Source organism: Euwallacea similis, chromosome 5 (genome assembly GCF_039881205.1).
Source record: "Euwallacea similis isolate ESF13 chromosome 5, ESF131.1, whole genome shotgun sequence".
In the NCBI taxonomy this organism is placed as follows: Eukaryota; Metazoa; Arthropoda; class Insecta; order Coleoptera; family Curculionidae; genus Euwallacea; species Euwallacea similis.
In genome coordinates, this window is record NC_089613.1 from 3349537 (window position 1) to 3365263 (window position 15727).

The window sequence follows — 15727 nt, forward strand, 5'->3', positions numbered from 1 at the left end:
CTATTGGCGTGGTATCCATAAATTGCCAGAAAGGTGGTCAAAATGTGTAGAAAACAATGGTCAATATTTTGAATAAATTTTATTTTTCTTTCCTTGTTAAAATTGGTGTTTTATTTTCACAAAATAGCGCTCATTTCATACCGGTAGACCTGGTAGACAACGAAATATCAGAGGTATGTCTTGGATAAACCATCTCAGTTGGATTTTCAATGGTAAGTAGCGAGTGGCTCAATCAACGCCGTACGTTCGCGGTTCCCCGCGTACTTCGGGTTTTTTTAATGGCCACCCCTTATATTATATATTCAACTGAATATATTTGAATGAGCAACTCTCTAAAGAATTACATCATTCATCATCTTTAGGTTCCTCCTTCCTCCGATACTTTTACAAGCCTTCAGCAACAACTTAAAGGAAACACTCCCACTTGCAGCAATTTAAAAACTATCCAACTCGGCCCATGCAGGGTGGAAAAGTACGTTTTTCCGCATCCGCAACGGAGCGGCCCCTTCCAAAACAATGACTCTGGGCCATTGCTGGAGCTCCGCTTTTAGAGCTATCTCTAGTTGTTTCCCATTCATTCCGCGTTTCGCGTGCGCTCCTGCTGCATCACAGGACCTCGTTCCAGGATCGTTCCTCTGACGAATCACCGTTATGTCAAGTATCTTTTTACGCCGGAACTGATTTTGACATTTGTACATAATTTATCAGGGATGAAAGTGGCCTTGAGCCGACGATTTTAGTGCAGTTGCGGGGGATTTTTGAGAGACTTCTCTCAGACAGGTCCTTGGTAAACTCAGTCGTGTAATATATAAGATGTATATCTGTGTGTGTTGTATGGTGATTTTTGGGTGAAAATAGATTTGGTGTTGACTGTCAGGAGGAAAAGTATATAAGAACTTGAATTCTTTTCGGGTATGTACTAATTCGTCGTTTTTAAAATAGTGTTCCTCAGGCAGTGTGCGAAATTTTTTGCACTTAATTATATTTCCTAGATATGATTAATTTATGCGTTTTATAAGCTTTGCTGTAACGTCTTTTTTGAAGTTACTTATTTGAGTTCAAACAGAAGTGACCGCATCAAAGGGACGTGAACGCTTTTATACGCAAACAGCAAAAACCCAAATTGGATAAACTGATGAAATTATACGGTTTCGAGGAATTTCCGTGGAATTGAAAAATTGAAATGAAACGCCACATAGTTTAACCCTGATAAATATGTCCAATTAGGGAAACTCCCACGTCGATTTGGAATACATATCATAAATATCTACATGGATCACAACCAACCCGGTTAATTTGATTCGTCCGATTTTATTGCCTGTCACTCATTCAAATTACCTCAACTTTAAACCATTATAATTGATTTTTTAATTAAATTTGAACAATGTTAAAGCATGACGATATTTAATAAATCGTAACACATTGAAGATTCAAAATTTCACGGTACTAATTTAAATAATTTTTTTTTAATTTTTGATCTGAAGCTCCCACGACGAAACGCTATAAAATTCTATTGTATCAATTTTTTATTCAAATCCAATGAATCACCTGCAAAATATCGTATTTTGAATTGTTTTTTCGCTGAATCTTATTTAAATTAGTCAATTTGTCTGAATCCTTCTCTCTCTTTCAATTCACTGTGTTATCTCGGAATGATTGATATCTCGTTGTGAGCGTTTCAGTATTTCTCTTTTCCCCTCAGCATTTTCTTTGAAAGTTATACGTGTCTGCCTCTGAAATTCTTCTTACCTGATGTCTAAATCTTCGTTTCCCAAATTAATTCTCTGTCTCCCTTAATATTTCTTATTTTTTGCTTTTTATGGTTTTCATCTCTCATCATTTCCCTTCTTCAAATTTGTTCCCATCTGAATTTATTTTCATCTCTTCTCCTTCCCTGTGTCATTTCTCAGAATGTTAAGCACCGGCATGCACCGAGGGTAAATCAAATTTCCAAAAGTTCATCAGGATTCCTTATTTTTGGTGTATGTACGACAAAAACGTGTTGGTTACATTCTAATGGATATCTTTTTTGGACAGTTATATACAATAACGATAGATGTTTTAATCAACAGGTAGAAAAAATTCTTTTGATAAGTTCAATAAGCCATTGCTGCTTTCCCCAAATACCAGGCCCCAAACTTTACACAGAACAATGTTTTAGTCGGATATCTGCTACAACTTTAGCAGATTCCGTAGAGCAACTGAAGAGATTAGGAGGATGGGAAACTGGATCGGTTGTTGAGGGATATGTGATAATAGGCAAAACAATACAGATTTTGGACAACTTTGTAAAACTTCAAGTCAAGTTTCCAACGTTTAAATTTCTTTTATTTCTCTGATGATTCGGGAATCGGTAGCTAAAATTGTATCAGATCAAAAGGAACATTTTGATATATTATCTTTTAAAAATTGTTCAAATTCCAACTTACTTGTTATTCCCTCAAATAAATATACAAAAACATTTTCGGATTAATGACCTTTTAGTCACTTATAAAAATGAATGACTACATCAGGTGGAGTAAAAATTGTTTACTTCCTTGGGAGTAAATGATCTACTTCAGAGGAACTGCTCCCTTAGAACAGGAAAAGTTATTATTTTACTTTTCAAGTGCAAAAAACAATTTTCCTACAAAACTCTTTTCTGTAAAAACCAAATCTACTCAATTACTTCAGGATGTTGACTGCCAACCATAAGCATAGTTTAAGGATTTCGAATTACGAGATTTTTATTTCGCAATTTGGGACCTCGTCGGCAATGAAACGAAAACCGGGGTGTTATTGTCAAAAGGGCGGCCACGTCTCAGTTTAATTTGAAAACCAATTAAAAACGGCATATTGTTTGCATTCGCGTTATTCACTTAAAACTTGCCTGGCCTGATAATGAACGAAATGAAACGAGCCTGCGAGGGAACAAAAAGGTAATAAAAATAATGAGGGCTTAATTAAAGAGAAGTGGGCTATCGTTATGTGAGACTCAATTTATTTAACGAGGGGTGATTTTGGATTTTGGAATTGGGGAGGTTTTTATGTCGATTCGCGATAGTTGTTTGCCTGCTTCTATTAAATATGAGGGTGCTTTCAGCGTTGAAAAATCGGAATTGAATTGCATAGTGATGGCAATTGAAACTCTGTTTGTACTTTGACGTTTGTAACCTCTGAGAGTATTTGTCGAGGATAATAATTAGTGCTTAGGGATAACTGATGTTCATATTGTTACATGTCGCTTATTTTGCAGCATAGAAAGCAACCCTTTACTTAAATCAATACACCAATAATTATCTTCTGGCATCAAGAATTTTCGATTAACTCGAACATCTCACTGCTGCAACTCGTCAAACAACTTCGCACCCCAATACCTGCATTATCATCCCCAACTTTAAACTTTAGAGCTCAGTCAGTAGCACAATGATAGATCTCTCAATTTCGACCCAAAATATCCGACTTGCGATTGACGTATTAACTTAATTGGATAAAGCCCAGACGGAAACTAAAGTCAAATTAAAAGTGGCTAGGAATTCGAATCAGGATGAGATCCATTTTATACTTTGTTTGCCGTAAATCCATCAGAGGACTGAAAAGTGATTAAAAGTTTAACAGTTCTCTGTGATAAAACGTTTTGCTTTGACTTTGGGGAAGTTAGTGTTCTTAACAGTAAGAGCTCGTTTGCACCTGGCCTACGTTAAGTAATTGATTACGGTACGGCATTGATTATAATACTTTTTTCCATGACCGCATAACCGCATAACCAGAAAAAGTATTTTGTCAGCTGTTTTGTTCGTTTCGGTTATGTTCCGTTGGTTATAACAAAATCGTGCGTTGTCGAACCACAACGTACGCGAGTGCGGTTGGTGATGTTAATAATAATCGAGTTGTTTAATAATCTAATTACCGTTTGTAGTATGCATGGTCACAGAAACATTACCGCACACGAAGCAGAGTTTCATAAATTGTCCTCTCACTCACTTAAAGTGCTATTTTCCATCCTTCCCTTTTACATTCCCTTAGACGTTTAAAGGAAAAATTTTAATTACTTCGTAATTATTTGAAACATGCTATTAATGTTTATCACCCAAATTGTTGATATTTTTTCATTTATTAATGATTTTTACTGGGGATTAGTTGAATAAGATTCGCACTTGCGACATAACTGATCTCTAAGTTATTCCCGGAAATTTATTTGAGATCACGAATTCGACAAAAATTTTTCACTTATCTCTTTGTAAATATTACGGAAATGCCAGGTATTGCCGTCTTTTGAAACGTGAAAAAATTCCACCTATTAATTTGGCCTAGGGTGCCTACCATAAAGTGTGGGAGCAGCAGGTGACAAAGCGATAGAAATGTAATTGGGAAACTTTCTTGGAAATTGAAAATTGTTTTTTAACTGAAAATCGCATTAAAAATATAAATGACGCGTGCACGGAATTTATAAAAGCTTTGTTGATGGAGTCAATTAAATGAAAGCCACAGAATCAAAATTATTACCTAATTATATTGAATTAGAGTTAAAGTTCTCGTAAATCTCGAAAACGATATAGAACTTCTGAGTATGAATTTAGTTGTTTCCAAATGCTGCTCTTAATGAGGGTACATTGAAAACAAGAAACTCGAAAGCTCTAGAAACAAGTCTATCATTTTCATAGAGATGGTAAATATGCATTAAAATTTTTGAGCCACTGGTGCATCGAATGTTTAACTTTGTTTAACTTGATATTAATATTTGGTGGTAAGATGATTGATATATCGCCATCGTTTTATTCAATATTTTTTCATTTTTATATTGAATGAATTGTTTGAAATCTCTACTATGAATGAAAACTAAATAAAAGTGTTAACAAATTTAATAACCCACTAAGAGGTTCGCAAGAACGGAACTAGGAATGGACTGTAGAGATGAACGCATGAGTCAAACTGAGTGAGGGTGAGAGTATTGATATCATTTCATACTATAGCGGAACTCCCGCTCCACTCATCTTTAAAATTTAATATATTGAAAAATAATCATATTAAAATGAGCATCACCAGTCGTGTTCCTGGGCATTTAATGCCGCACTTCATTTGAGCATGAGTGTGAGCTTCACTGGACTTCTGGTAGAAAACAGGCTTTATAATAGGTGTACAAAAAGAAACTGAGCAATGAAGTTATATGCAATAAAAAAACATACTTAGACACGTTCAATTCGCCTGCAATTGTAAGCAGGTATTGTTTATTTATGACTTTTTATATGATAAAAGTTTCAGTTGTTTAGGAGCTGTAGTTCAGTGCACAAAACGTAAATAGAGACATGGATATTTCCAAGCAATATTTGAGAATATCAATGTTGTTCTGTTTTAAACTGAACAAAAATGCTGCTGAAACAACAGAAATGGTTAATTCGGCTTGGGGAGATAATTCTGTTGGTGCATCAACTGTTAGGAGATGGTTTAAGAAGTTTCGTGAGGAAAATTTTTGTCTTGAGGACGATCCACGTGCGGGTGTCGAAAAAAAGTTTCAAGACGAAGAATTGCAAACTTTACTGGATGAAAATCCATGCCAAACTGAAAAACAACTTGCAGAGCAGTTAGGAGTAACTCAACAAGCAGTTTCAGTTCGATTGCATGGAATGGGAAAAATTCAAAAAGCAGGAAAATGGGTTCCTCATGAGCTAACCGAAGAGTTGACATCTGCATGAACTTGCTTTCTCGGTATAAAAGGAAGAATTTTCTGCATAATATTATTACGGGAGATGAAAAGTGGATTTTGTATGACAATCCTAAGCACAGAAAAACATGGGTTGACCCAGGCCAGCCATCCACATCAGTTGCAAAACCAAACATTCATGCCAAGAAAATCTTACTGTGTGTCTGGTGGGATTGTAAAGGAGTCATTTACTATGAGCTTCTGGAACCCGGTCAAACTGTTACAGCTGACCGTTATCAGGCCCAAATGATCAAATTAAGCGATGCTCTGGAGGAAAAAAGACCATTTACGGGCCAAGGAAGTCGGAAAGTGATATTGCTGCATGATAATGCTCGTCCGTATACAGCTAAACCGGCCCAGGAACTCATCTTCTCGTTAGGCTGGGAAATACTCCAGCATGCGGCGTACTCTCCAGACTTGGCTTCTTCCGACTTCCACTTGTTCAGATCCATGCAGTCTCATTTAGCTGACCAACGATTCTTGAATGTTGAAGATATTCGAAAATGGCTCGATAACTATTTTTCGACGAAACCACTAAGCTTTTATCACGAGGGCATCAATCGTCTACCCAGTAAATGGCAAAAGACCATAGACAGTTATGGAAATTATTTTGATTACTAATATTTTCAATAACTATGTTTTTAATGAAGCTTAATTTCGCCAAAAAATGCTCAGTTTCTTTTTGTACACCTATTACATTTGAAACCAGTTCTTAGGGTACTCATTCTATTTTCCCATTGACCAATTTCTATATACGTTGAAAATGGTACACTATAGAGGTACCTGTTTCGAACTCGAGGGCTTTGGCTGCGTTCTCACAAAAGTTGCTGAAAACAGCAATGCAATGGTACTTTAGTTGAATTGTTCTTGTATTGTGTTCTTACTGGAGTGAAGTATTTTCAGATCTTTTGTTTTTGTGAAAAGGCAAGCTAGACAATAGATAAGTCTAATTCAAGACGAATTCTTAATGATCATTAAAAGGAACAACTTTTTTCTAATTTAGCTGACCTTGTAAGTGTCGCCGTTTCTAATATCCCAGGGGGGATCATTATAAAAGTTACTACCATTTATAAAGATGTGTGTGCTTCCACCAGGGTCATAAAATTTAAATACTTTGCTGCCTCGTTCGCCACGACATGGCAGTTCTTCGGAAACTGTGAATTGCAACTGGCGGCGGCACCAACTTTTAAGCGATCGCGATGGAGTATTCAGTTTAGTTGAGATTCCCGGGAGGTAGAAAATGTCCCCTTTTTTTTAAAGAAATTTCTTTCACTACTCGAAATGCTTTTGCTGGTATTTTGCCCGATCTTTGAAGAATTAAATTAATTTTTCCCTATGAAGGCAGTATAAATTTTGTGGGGTGCGCAGATTTTTCTTGGTCACTTTTTACCTTTCAAGAGCCCCTCAAAATTCGTTTCGCTTAATCGCCATCAAATGCCACAAATCCTTTAGACACTTCAAAAACTTGGATGGACCTTATGTTTTGATTAACATTCAAGATATCATCGACCTTTCTATACTCTCAATTCAACGGATTACCGGTCAATGGATTATTTACTTAGTGAAAAACGTTCTCTCCAGTAAAGCAAATCTTTCGATTTCAGTGAAGTTAAGGAAGTCGCATTGGCGTTGTGAATGCTTCTCTTTCTTGCATTACTACACTTCTGTAGATATTAGCCGTACATCTTTTCTCTCATAGATACAAAGCTTTACTAGAAAACAACAAAAAAGCCATCCTAGAGGCATTAATCTTGAAATCCTGCTATTATTGCTCGTCACAAGGAGAAAAAGTAAATAAATTGCTGCCCGGATTTTCGACAGCTGCCAAGCTGAAACAAGATTTGTTCTCGTCTTCAATTGCGCTTTACAAAAAGGCCCACTTGTTAAGGGATTAAACTTGAGAACGCGCCCTTTTACTTCCTGGCTTACATTGTCATGCCCACAACTTTTCGAAGAGTATTACCCCCAGATTTCAAGCTTCAATAATTATCAACACGTAAAAAGGCTGAAAATTTACGACACCTTTTTGAATGCGAATTTAAGCCGGATCGTACGTTCAAGCCGGATTTTTCCGCTCAAATTAACAATGAGTAAAAACCTAAATAATCGAAGAACCGCAACAATACAAATCCGTTTACGGAAGTGTCTGAGGGAGCCGAGAGAACAACCTAGCAAAATACCAAGTTAATTGAAATTGCTTTGTTCTGTTATTAACTACGTTTGCAACGAAATAAACCCGGAAAGTTCTCATTGTTCCTTGGCGGAGTTTTTTTTCAAAAGTAGTTGTAAACATACTTTATTGCTTCCAACATTCATGAGAGGTGCCTTAATTTCGGTCATTTTCAGATAGCTAAATTGATACTAAAGCCTTAGTTGCACTTTAAAGCTGATAGTGGAACTTTGCGGATGAACATTACTAAACTTGAGGAAAAGCATCTAAACACATAATGACAGGTATTTCCTGTAGCCGTCCTGAAGCTAGACAATAAAACTTCCCCTGGAAGCGCCAAAAGCCATAATGTGCCCCCAAATAAAGCTAAAGTGTCTGAAACAGTCCAGGACAATGAGTAAGTCTTTTGTATTTGCCCAACTTGGCGTTTTTGCCCTCCCCAGCTCGATTCAGGAACCTGAGCTGTCATAAGCAGGTCTTTGAACAAGATTGCCTTAGTTGTAGTTACAATGGACCGATTAACTAGGGACAAAACATGGATTTGTACCCTGTTGCGATATTATATGTTCGCACTTTTTGCTCATCAATGTGAGTATACGTGTTTCTCGGAAAAAGCAAAGTATTTTTGTTACAGGTCAAAACCCGGAAATAATGATATAATTTCCCGCCGAGCAGACAAAGGCAAAGATACTTTCTTGAGGTTTAAAAGGCTATTCGAGGGGCAAATAATGAGAAGAGATTATCTTTAAATTGCCACCGAATTTATTGTTCGGATACACTTTTAATGTCGGATATTATCACGATCCGTCTTCCAACTTGTTAATGCCTTTGTAAAACACAATAGGCCACGAGGGCACGAATTAAGAACTGTGTAAAGACGTCGGCGCAGAAACGGTGACAAAGCGGCTTAAGCGACAAATTCGATTGCGAATCGGCGACAAACACGACAGAACAAGCCCTCAACGCGGCATGTCGGACGTCATAGTGTATGAAATTGTTGATATATTTTTTTTAGTTCGAAAGGAGTTTTTGATAGGTTTTTATCGGAGCGAAACCTCCGCAGAACGACAAAAACTACCTGTATCATCTAATTTATCTCCTGCTGACTTATCGCAACATATCTAATTCGAGCTGACAAGGGATATCCGTGCTGTAGTTCTCCTATCTTCGACCCTTTCAGTTCTTCGTTATACGACGCACTCAAAGGAATAAATCAAATTCAGCAAATTTATTTGGGGAAATATGCGCGATGCGATAAATCCCCGTCCTGTCAGGGTTCGTAATTAATTTATTGCGGAGCTGTTTATCCAATTTTTGGAGATAAATTGTACGATTCCGGGTTGAGACTTGTAAACGAGCCGAAATAAGAAATGACAAGAGGCGTAACCGAAATAAGTGCGTTGCCTTATAGTTAATTGGAAAATGCTGGTTGAGGAGACTGCCGCCATTGAAGCGTCTCATTATTTACATATGCGAATGTAATCTGGATTTTACATGTAGAAAACAAGTTTCGAACACATGACATAACACAGTTTGTGTACATCACGGAGTGGGAGCACCAATAAATACACGATTCTTTTGGCAGGTTTTACACTGCAGTCGGAATTGCACTGATGTGATTTATTTCGATTCCAGTAGGATTGAAATGGAGGCCTCTAGATAAAAGGATTTTTGCATTTGCATGCGTTAATTGATAGAGAGCCAGCTGCAAAATTTAGTCAACATTTCAGAAGGTTTATTATGCAGGATTTCTGCGGTTTTTGTTTAATTAGCCTCCAAACAAGCCATTTATTACTGATAAATATTTAGTACTAAAATTGTTTTTTAATTAAGCCTCGCAATAATTTTGTTCAGTTTACTAAAATATACAATGCAAATATATATTTTTATAATTGTGTTTTTAGTTCGGTTTTTTGTAGCCTCGACGTGGGATTTCAATTTTCAACGTAACATGATAAACTTGTTTATTCCCTCCTTGATATTTTGCAAAATACAATCAATAATAACTGTCAAAAACATCTATGATGTTGTTGCAAAGTTTTATATTTTTGGCTAATTTTCTCAATTTCATTATTTACTGTCCACAGCAATTTCCATCTGTCCATTGTTGAGGGTTTGTTATTACTGCTGCAACCGTGGATAGCAGAAAAACTAGTTCTAAAGGAGGATTCAATCAAGAAACCGGTCTAAAACACTGGGTTTAAACGCAACTTTTCCTGCTTTGACTAACATATCGCCGGTACAATGCCAAAATCACGAATGTGCAAATTTAGCACATTGAGAAAATAGGTTTTTGAATGTTCATATTAAAAAACGAAAGCTTTAAACTTTCGGCAAATAAACATCGAGCGTAGGAAGGGGTATTATTCCCAGTGCACTTTCGTGACTTGGGCGTTGATAACTTTCAAGGTTAGTACGTCTTCTAATGCACTTAGACGAAAAAGTTCAAATTTGCACGTTCGTGATTTTGGCATTGTACCGACGATATGTATGAACGTAAATTAAAAGAACGGAAAATCAAATAGTGGAACTAAAAATCAGAGTAAACTAACGATAAAAAACAAACCTGGAACAGCATTTCCAGCGCCAGAAAATTACTCCTGCTAATGCAAATTATTACAAACTAAAACTTTTTTGAAGTTAAAGAATCTGTATAACTTCTAAATACATATAACACAGGGATATTTTCCATCTTTAAAGCTCTGGAAAATGGGAAATATTCTGCTAAATTAATCCAGATTAAAAACACAATAGTAGGTATACCTACTATTGTGTTCCAGAGAATCTTCTAAAGGTTCAGTTCAAGTGGAAACAGGGATTGTGCAAGTGGGAGAAGGACCGCATAAGGTTTAACATGCCTCCGACAAAGACCAGCGAAGTATGTTGCGAGCTTAGAGGTTGACGTGTCGGAGTCAGTCCAGTTTTACCAGATCTCTTACCCTTAAAACATTTTTATTAATATAAGTGACGGTTTAATTATTTATTTATTTATTTATTTATTTACATTGCTACATTTTGCTCTGGGTTATAAATTAATTAGCAGTAGAAAATACCAAGTAGTTATTGTTTATTATTGGTTACTATCGTTTTTTATATTTTTATAATTAACTTGTACATATAATAATTATTATAAATTATTTATCTTAATTGAATGAGATCTAATTAATATTTACTTATGGAGTTATTCGGTTCGGTGTAAATTATTTATTTTTCAGTTCTTATTGATAATAAAAACGTAGAATCCGATAAGGAAGGTTGCTGGCAGTGCGATTCTTGCAATCTAAGGTTTGTGAATCATTCAGTTGAGAATTCTGCGTGACTAAAAACGTGCATCGTTTATTGTATATAATAACTAATATTTTTTAAAATTTCCGTCGCTGCAAAGATAATGAAATCGGTATCTACGAATCTAAACATTGAAATAGGAAGATCAGACGGATTGACTTAGCCCACGTAAGCCGGTAACCTTCCAACATACTCCGTTGGTCTTTATTGGAAACGTATTAAACCTCATGCGGTCCTACTTCCACTTGCACAATTGGTATTACCACTTCAATTGGTAATACCTGTATAGAGAATTGTTCTTAAAGTTACTTGAAGCTAGTTCAGGTTAGTTCAGATTACAGAAAAGTTTTCCACTCATATTTCTAGAAAATTGCTGAGGTTACTTGGGGTTGCTGGCTCTTCTTAAGAGTAACTGAAATTACTCAAGGATATAAAAACGTGTCGGAAATCCGGAATTGGTTCGAATGTTTTTTAAGTTCTCAGAAATGATTTCAGTTCAAAAAACCAGAAGTTTTCCTTAAGATTATTTCCGATTACTTAGGGATACAGAAACGCTTTCCTGTCGAAAATACAACTGATCGCTTCTTGGGGTTACTTAAGATTACAGAAACGTTCCCCTTACAAAAATCCATTTTATGAGTTTATTTTCATATTTTGTGCGACAGGGGAAGCTGTTACAATAAAATATGAAAAAGTACAAAAGCAGTTTTAAATGAACAACGCACCAGTGCAGTATTATCTGGTTATTTTGAAACACAAATGAGATTTATGGGAATATTTCTCAAATAAAGAATTCTCTTTATATATTTTAAGTATTTTTGGTTTTGTTGTATTTTTTTAAATTTTATCCCAGTGATTATCTCTGAACCGAGGCTTCTTCTAAAACCACTGTCGAAATGAAATGTTCATTTGACATTGATACATTTGATTGATACCTACTGGACATTTCTCGATAGCCAGCGGACAATTATAGCTGTATTACATTTGCACTGTTCAACATCATAAGGAAATCTTCGGATATATTTATTGGAGATTGTTTCTGTATTTTGTATTTCGTATCAAGTCTAACTGAAGGTGACCTTAACGAATGTTCTCCTAATCTTCTACAGGAAAAATTTCCTTTAAGCTTCATTTTATCTTCACGAGCTATCACGAGCTAGTTAGCGCTGGGAAAATCACTTAATACAGTGAAAATTCTTTTTAAAACTTCTTTTTCAAAGATTGAAGGAACTGGACAAAAGATAAGTCCCAACATATGGCAATAACTGCTTTGAAGCCTCGCATTTATTCCATTTTTTCTTTCTTATCTTTTAAAGAACATCTGCCCTCCGTTCTCTCTGATTTTTATATTTTTTTGGAAATCAGTAATTATAGGTAATTCAGAGTAGATAGTACTAAACGTGAATTTTTAGTTTTAGCAACAGGTTTCTCAATTAATCCAACTAATTCTTTCAGTTTTTCCAAGATAAATTCTATCGACCAAATGCAAAGAGACTCCTGGAAATTCTCGAAACTTTAAATAATTCAAATCCAGCAAGCTCGGCAACATTTTCGTCAAGGGAATTCAACTTTTCGCTAGTTCGCTATAAATTCCGTAAAATATACCCAAATAATTCTCCAAAACTTAGTTCTTGTCAAATATTTATATCTCATACTCTGATATTCTTACACCCGCCAATTGCTGGGAATCAATTATTCACTAGAATTCACTAACAGAAGGCAGTTTTTTGCTAATGTAAATTTATTCTAGGTAAACTGAAGATAGAAAATAAAATAAATTAAATTCCTGTGGAAACTTTGAGCCTAGTTAGTATGCCCTTTGCGATGCCTATAGTCTGCATTATACATTTCCTTCACCTTTAGGATTATTTTTAGATTCCACAGTGAGCTAGAACCGTGTATTTTTACGGAATTTCCGGGGAATTGAATGAGCTCTTTTTAATTCATTTACTCTCAGAGAAGTGAGTTTATTTAAAAATAAACACTAACTCCAGTAATGTTGAGCTTGCCCTGGGAGGAATAATATTCGCGTTAAGTCCTCCACGTTCATGAATGTATTAACAATTCAATTTGAAAGCAGATTCTAAAAATTGTAAGCTTTTTAGACCAGTTCAAATATATAATTTTTTACATACTCACACTACATTAACTCTGATTTTATAACTTAAAAATGCAGATTAATGTGTGCATAAAGTAGCAGCATCTCTTTGATTCTAACCGTTCCCTTATAAAAAAAATGTATAATTGTTCTGGTGTTTGTTGATCGGTTCTTGAAGAATGAAAATATTCTAGGCTCCACCAAGAAACCCTTCGAAAGAAGCCCCTGCATTCTTTGAAATCGGGCGTCCAATTCCACTCTTTGTCGAGTTTAAATTCAAAATTGGAACGACTCCTCAAATATAGAATTTATAGCACGTAAAGTAATAAAAGCTTAACTTTAATGTTGTAACTTTACATCAACCATGTTCTATTTACCTCAATGCGCTTCTCCAAAGTGTAATTTGAAAACCGTTTCACGGCTTTAAAATTCTTGGAAGAAGGAGCTCATAATTGCAATTTTCCTTGAAGATAAACGAAGGAAGCGTTTGCATATTGGAGTTTTTGCCGTGAAACCGCTTTCTGTAATAAAACCCGTTACACTTTATTGGAGAGAAATTAAATTTCCTTACCTTATCGCATTTTAACAGAAAGTCGATGACAGAAAAGGAGAGGTTTTAACATTGAAAATTCTCCAACCAGGACATTGGATAATTCCTATTGATATAATTTTAGTTCTCCTTTCTTTAGATCTTCTCCAAATAGGACAAGTTTGTGATGTCTTAAAGTAGCTTTGTTCTATCCATCGGATAATCTGAAACATAGCTATACTCGTCGACAATAGGCTTCTTTCCCTATTTGGGTCTCCAGCCTTTGAGAATGTAAAATCTGAAAAGGGAATCAGTGTACTGCGACCTTAAAGGGTCTGATATTCCCTGAAGGCGTCGTTTCTATGCCTGTCGTGTTTTGGATACGACGATATAAATTCTAAGCTCTACCTTTTTTTGAGGATATTTACATATAATAAAAGGAAAAATACTTCTTATATTCTAAGTCCGCTTGTGATTTGACTATTTAAGCCCGTTAATTTTGGAAGCTTAAAGCGGGAATGTTGCAGGCAAATTTTGTCCTCGTTGCAATATGTTGCCACTCCAGGGGATGTAAGTTATTAAAACGCTTAAAAATAAGTCACGTCCATTTGATTCAGCTGAATTCTTGATTTTAATGGAATATGCAAATATGAACTAGTCCTGTGCCGGTCTGCAGCAGTTGCCTCTCATCTATTACAATTTATATGTGAAATATATTCAAATTGGGAATTTGACCATGCAGTCGTTGGAACATGTGCATAGAGAAGTATGTCGAAAAATTGTGGTTTCAATTTTGCATCCATCTGTCCGTTTTTTGCAAATGGTCAATTAAAACGGTAATAACAAATTTGCCTGAATAAATGAAGGCAGTAGGGATGAATGTACTGGAACGAGGTAAGTGAGTTATACTAACGAGCTTTGTACTGATGATTGGTGCAAGTTGGCTTACCAGAACTATTTAAATTGTTCAACATGGTGGCGCAGGAAAGAGATGTAAATTAATTAAATCAGTTCCTGATTCGCAAAAGTTATCTTGATAAGATTTCTAATATCCGTAGTTTCGGTACGAGTTTGGAAAATATCCATTACAGCGTAATGATATTTAGTTGGTCGAGTTTACAGAAAGCTATGTATGACATTTTCGTGCGGCTTAAGATATTTTTAGACTATTAATTTATACTGGAGATACATTTAGTTTACGATTAGGACTACACATACAGAATACATCTTTTCCCAGGATTAAAGAGAATAAACTCAGTTTTAGGTGTTGGATTAAAATTCGAGATCAAATCGGAGCATGAAATTGTCTAGCAAAGCAAAAGTAATTTTTTCAATAGAAGGTATGAAACGATAGCAAAGCTTAAAAACATCAGGTTCAAAATTTAAAAAAATTTTGACTACCTAGTTTTAGCTTCGCACCTTGCAATGTTTCCTTTAAAGCGGCATATCTCCTAAACGGTTCATCCTACGACAATTTATCAAGAGCAGTTTTTTTTATGTAATTTTAGACAAGAAGTTCCAATGTTAAATTGTCATAAAAGTTAAAGGGTCCAGGAATATGTTAAGTAAATGTAGCTCCTCCCTGGTTTCGCACGATTTCTTGAGGGGCATCCTCGAAGGGCTGTAGCTCCCTTACGAGGCTTTTGCAGGCCTACGTTTCTACCAATTTTGCTTCATATTTTCGAACGTAAAATCACTCTTTAAAATCCCCCTCTTTCATTTACACTTTGTATAATTTCTGAATAGTTTGACGGTTCCTGAACTTTGAGATTCCTGAACGGACCCCAAGGTCTGCAGACATTTGGGTAAATTAAAAACTTATAGTCGCTCGAGGAGGGTGAATTTTGTATCGTGTAGTAAACTGTAAAGCTCGTTAACGGTTAGATATTCGAATAGGAAAAAGATAAAGTTTGGTCGTTATGTAGTTGATGGCATGCAAAACTTCCCATATTTAGAAGATAAAGT

The 15727-nt window shown here is 35.6% G+C and overlaps 1 protein-coding gene across 1 annotated transcript in view; it reads left to right on the forward strand.

The window, feature by feature from the left end:
- The first annotated feature begins 577 nt into the window (after nucleotides 1–577).
- Nucleotides 578–15727, forward strand: part of LOC136408784 (uncharacterized) — a 128224-nt gene continuing 113074 nt past the window's right edge. The window contains exon 1 of the mRNA XM_066389928.1: nucleotides 578–912. The gene's annotated coding sequence lies outside the window, so the exon portion shown is untranslated. The remainder of the gene's footprint in view (nucleotides 913–15727) is intronic.